Consider the following 6529-nt stretch of genomic DNA (forward strand, 5'->3'; position numbering starts at 1 on the left):
CCACTCATGTTAATGTTTGGCCTGGTCTAAAGTGTACCAGATTGTTCTATTCAATTCAATTCAATTCAATTTTAATTATCACATAACATGCATTATACAATCAAAGATTGTGACATAGGTGACTTGTCAGTTTTACACTATATATAATAATACTAAAAATAGACAATAAACTAATAATATATATGGTGTAACATCTTCAAAGAGATATTTTAATTACAATTATAATGCATTGTTGCCATTATCTTTCAGATATTTTTTCAGGTCTCGTTTGGTACCTTTTACATTTAGGTCATCCATATCATTCCATATTTTATTTACAAATTTCATGCCCATATAGTATGGGGATTTTTCATATGATTTTAAATGGTGGGTAGGTAACATACAGCTCGTTCTATATCTAGAATCATATTGATGCAAGAAGAAGTTGCCCTCAAAAAGTTGTGGGTTTGCTTTCATGAAAGTGAGAGTTTCATAGATTTATATGCTTGGAATGCTCATTAGATCTAGTTTTACAAATAAAGGTTTGCAATGTTGCTTTGGTTTTGCTCCCACCATTTCTCGGATGATTCTTTTTTGTAGTCTAAAACCTCCAAGTAAATTTGTTTTTTTCAGACCCCCAGAAAATTATATTATACCTAATGACTGAAATAAAATATGCATTATATACAGTTTTTCTTACAGCTAAATCAGTAATACTATACAAGATATTCGATGTAAATAAAACAGAAAGAAACTTCCACATGGGAAAAATATATTAAAAACAAAGATTCCAAGACTTACCAAGCGGGAAAGCGCCGGCAGACAGGCACATGAACAAAACACACAAACACACACACAGAATTACGAGCTTTCGCAACTGGCAGTTGCTTCGTCAGGAAAGAGGGAAGGAGAGGGAAAAATGAAAGGATGTGGGTTTTAAGGGAGAGGGTAAGGAGTCATTCCAATCCCGGGAGCGGAAAGACTTCCCTTAGGGGAAAAAAAGGACAGGTGTACACTCGCACACACACACACATATCCATCCGCACATACACAGACACAAGCAGACATATTTGTCTGCTTGTGTCTGTGTATGTGCGGATGGATATGTGTGTGTGTGTGCGAGTGTACACCTGTCCTTTTTTTCCCCTAAGGGAAGTCTTTCCGCTCCCGGGATTGGAATGACTCCTTACCCTCTCCCTTAAAACCCACATCCTTTCATTTTTCCCTCTCCTTCCCTCTTTCCTGACAAAGCAACTGCCAGTTGCGAAAGCTCGTAATTCTGTGTGTGTGTTTGTGTGTTTTGTTCATGTGCCTGTCTGCCGGCGCTTTCCCGCTTGGTAAGTCTTGGAATCTTTGTTTTTAATATATACGAGATATTCATAATATATACAAGGCTATTCAGTCGACCCAGTATGTTGTCCACATGGTGACTCCATAACAGGTTTTTATTGACTAATATGCCAAGGAATTTGACACAGTCTGCAGTCTCTAATTTTTTGTCCATATATCTTATTTCACTTATAGACTGTTTTGTGGTGAAATGAACAATTTCTGTTTTTGTAAAATTTAATGTCAAGCTATTGTTTTTGACCCATGCCTCCACTTCCCCAAGTGTTTGTTCAATATGACGAATTAGGTCTACCTAATTTTTACAACTGACTACAGCTGTTGAGTCATCTGCATAGAGGATAGTATCAGACTGGACCTGACATGGCATATCATTAATACAATACAGAAAAAGTAGGGGCCCTAATATTGGACCTTGTGGAACACCTAATTGTGTGTGTTTCCAGCCAGAGAGAAATTTCTTGCCGTTGATGTTAATAAGTACTCTTTGTTTTCTGTTTGCCAAGTATAATGACATCCAGCTAAGAGATTTGCCTTGAAAACCATAGTGTGCCAATTTTTGGAGAAGCAGGCCATGATTTACTGTGTTGAAGGCTTTGGACAGGTCACAAAAGATGCCTGATACACACATTCTATCACCAAGATGTCTGCTGACTTTTGTGACTAATTCATTTATTGCATGGATTGTGCTGCAGTCTTTTCTGAAACCATATTGATTGCCTAAGATAATGCTGCTTGATGAATTGTGATTTTCGATCTGATCATGTGCAGCTCTTTCAAATATTTTTGAGAAAATTGGTAACAGTGAGATTGGCCTATAGTTGCCCAATTCATCCTGTTTGCCTTTTTATGTATGGGCCGAACTTCTGCATATTTTAATCAATCTGGGAAACATCCCTCACCAAAAGATTGGTAGATTATGAAAGAGAGTGGATATGCAATACTGTGATGGGCTATTTTTATTATGTTAGTGGGGACCTCATCCCACCCCAAGGATTTAGGGACATTATGATTCTGATGACATCTGAGATGGAAACATGAGAAAACTTAAACAAGGGGCAATTGCTGTCTGTCATATTGGGCTTTGTTCTTGGTGGTGAACAGTCACCAAATTTGTTACAGTTTATGAAAAAGTCATTGAATGATTCATAAATGGCACTGTGTTCTGTATCAGCTCTACCATTTATCACTATTTTAGAAGGGCATTTTCTCTCTGCCTCACTGCTAACTTCACTTCTTATAACAGACCAAACAGCTTTTGATTTGTTTTTTGCATTTGAAATAAAGTTATTATTCGCAGTATGTTTTGCTAGTTTAACTATTTTGTTGAATGTTTTTTTGTATGTGCTTACATACTTAAGAAATTGAGGGTTTCAATTTACTTTTGCCTCCATATGCAGTTTTCTCTTGGTAGCACTAGACACTCTTAATTCCTTTTGTTACCCAGGATCTACTTTTTTGGGACCTGGTCCTCACTGTTACAAAAGGGTAGCATTCATTAAATATACCCAAGAATTTAGTTAAAAAGTTATTGTAATTGTCACTTGTGGAAGTGTGTTTGCTGACTGTCCACTTGGATTGGCTTAGTTTTTTGCACAATACTTCCACATTTTCTTGACTGAAATTCCTACATCTTTTTGTTGTGCAGACTGAATTTTGCTTCGGTAGTGATATAAATAGTGCTTTATGGTCTGATACTCCTAAATCTAGAAGAAACTTTTCTTTTACATAATAATTATAACTACTTACAATATTGTCAATACATGTTGCAGAGGTTGCTGTAATTCTTGTATACTGATAAAAATTGAGATTTAGCCCATTTGTGGCCACCAGGTTCTTTAAGTGTGAAGAAAATTTGTCATCAGTCCTTACATTTATGTTGAAGTCAGCAGATATAACCACTTTCTTGTACAGTTTCTCACTTTTCAATTTATGTAGCAGTGTATCAAACTTATATAAAAATACAGAGCTTTTATGGTACCCAGGGCTGCGATATATGCTGATAATTACTATGTTATACTCTTTAACTTCTATACAACAACTTTCAAATGCACCTTCTTCATTCAGATGGCTAAAATTCTGTCTGATATCATAGTCTACCATGGAATGAACTAATATGCAAGAGCCTCCATAACCATTTGTCCTACAAAAGGCTGGTAGCCAGTTAATAACCTGTAAGTTTATTCAAGAGACTGATATTTTCAGATTTTAGCCAATTTTCATTAAGGCATACTACCTTCACAGATTGTTTCACACTTTCTAGCAAAATTTCTGTATCATAAAGCTTCCTGATCATTCCTTCAGACAGACCTCTGCATTGTTCAACAGTTCAATCCTTTTTTTTTTTTTTTTTTTTTTTAATGCCTGCCTATAGAATGACAACTGATCTTTACACAATTGGATGGGAGAACATGCTTTCATTTTGCGAGTTGCAATATATGCTTAACACAAATGACACAATGTAGTTATCTTTGTTTGTTTCACCTTAAGAATATGTTAGAATGAAACTGACATACACATTGTGACATTATTCTTATGATTACATATTCTGCACTTACTAGTAACTTCAATGCATTGACACACTTATTACCAGAAATATATTTGCTTTTATGAACTGTATTATTGCCTATGTATAGTATTGAGGAGAAGTATTGATTATGCTGCAGTGAGAAATTTTTACATTAGTAAAAAGACACTGTGCCTGGTTGTATTGACACATTCTTTGATACAAAGTTAACCTACCGAGTGAGGTGGCGCAGTGGTTAGCACACTGGACACTGGACTTGCATTTGGGAGGATAATGGTTCAATCCCGCGTCCGGCCACTCTGATTTAGGTTTTCCGTGATTTTCCTAAATCACTCCAGGCAAATGCTGGAATGGTTCCTTTGAAAGGGCATGGCCAACTTCCTTCCTCGTCCTTCCCTAATCCAATGAGACTGATGACTTCACTGTCTGGCCATGTCCCCCAAACAACCCAACTAAGTTAACCACTCATGTCTTTACACTACTCCATACTTGTCATTGCACTTTGACAATGAAGGAACACCGAGATAAGAAATATAGGCTCTGCTATTTATTCACACATAGTATTTGAATTATGTTTTGTAGAATGGAGAGAAGCATAGATTTATTTTTGGTTTTATGTTTGAAGCTTGAGCTTTTATTATGTAGCCATGCAGCATCAGCTCAAAGATTTAAATGCAGTTCACATCACCATATTTAGTAGTAGACAACATTACCAAAAGATTTAAAAGTAAGAGGTATTATTTAGTATGTATATACTTAAATTGGAGATTCATAAAATGATTTTTTTCATTGCTTGGCACATGTAGTATGCTTCAACATTGTTAAGTCAATTCACAGAAGTTTTTCTTGGGTTAATAATGTGAGATTTGTTGAATTCAGAATTATCATTTACATCTGTAGCATGTACTAGCACAACTGGCATGAACACTACTGATTTACATTACTTAGCTTGTATATAAAATTGAAATTAGACCTTTTCAAATGATTATACAAATTCTGTTTATTTGATATTTACTTGCACATACTGGAATCGTTCAAGGTGAAACACACACTACTGATGATTTGTTACACATTGGAGAGAGACATTGTGACACAGGGAAAAAAATACAGATGTGCTCTGTGCAGAAAGAAAACATGTATTTGAATGTAAATTATCTGTGTTTGCTAAATATTGACAGTGATTGTATGTGCTTTAAGAAATAAGAGACTGATGGTTGTTAGACTGAGATTAGAGCAAACATGAAGAAATGATATAATGTAAATTGACTGTTTGTATAGAGAGATCTTTGGAACTATGACTATATCTTACATCTTAAATGAGAAATTGAGATATGGGTTGTGCTTATCTATCTCAAAATGAAAGTTAGGACATATGCTAATTTTGTTTGCCTCATTTCAAAACTATTGAAAAATGAGTTATGTAAGGGAAAAAAGATACTTTTGTAGTTTTTAAGGGAAAGTTGAAAGGGTTTTGTTTTACACATAGTATTACTGTTTCACATGACAATTGCTACAACAGATTGTATTGTATTTATGGTCTTATATGTGAATGCTAAGTTATTGTACTTTGAGTGTTGTTTTGTGGATTACCTGCAAAAGTTTTGTCCAACCTGTAGTTGTACAATACTTTTGGTGTGGTATGGGAGTGTAAATTCATTTTTGTGCGATTTCAAAGCTAATTTGGATTGCATGATTAACTGTATGTTAATCTGTAGCCATATTAGTAATATCACATTTTAAGCTCTGTGATGTAATCTTCAACTACTTCATGTCGAAGTACTCAATACTATTACTTCCATGCAGTGATATGAACTTGTATTGCCAGTTTGTTTAGTTGCAATTAGGGCTTTTCATAAATGAACAACTGAGTAACAAAAGAGATACCAAATATACTATATATATATAATGTCTGAAACCTATAACAAATCTTATTTATCATCAACTCACTCTGCTATTGGCTAACATAACAACATCTAATTACCCTATAATTACTGTAATTTACAAAACAAAACCAAATTAACAATGTAAGCAAAGTGTTCACATGGGCTGCTGTATTATATATTGAAATTCTATTTGCATTAAAAGATAATTTGAATCTGGAGATGTTGTATGAATATTTGGGATAATGTAGTTTCAATTAGAGTGTGCATCAAGCCTACGCCACCTGCCCAGGATCAAAGCCATGACTGCCGGGTGAGCCTCGACTCCCGCTGTCCAGTCACTCAGGCAAGCCGCACCGTGCCGAACGGTGCCCCACCAGAACCTAAATCCACCTGGACGCTCACGTAGCTCAGCTGCTCCTCACCCCACATGCCCAACAGGCACTATATTGTTGTGGGCACAGAATGAAATCTCTGTGGCCTATGCAAGTAGTTTCTTTACTTCACACAGTATTTATCAACACAGTACTTAACCTTTGGTGTTACATTAAAATAAATGATGGCTGTAACATCAGGAACAAGATGGATACTTAATTCTCCACTGTTGCTTGTAATTGTTTAATCAACTTATTGTTATGTGCATGAAAAATCTCTATACCTTTTCATGTCTACGTCTACATCTATGTTTATACTCCGCAAGCTACCAAACGGTGTGTGGTGGAGGGCACTTTACGTGCCACTGTCATTACCACCCTTTCCTGTTCCAGTCGCGTATAGTTCGTGGGAAGAATGACTG

The sequence above is a fragment of the Schistocerca gregaria genome, chromosome 3 (assembly GCF_023897955.1).
Source record: "Schistocerca gregaria isolate iqSchGreg1 chromosome 3, iqSchGreg1.2, whole genome shotgun sequence".
Classification (NCBI taxonomy): Eukaryota; Metazoa; Arthropoda; class Insecta; order Orthoptera; family Acrididae; genus Schistocerca; species Schistocerca gregaria.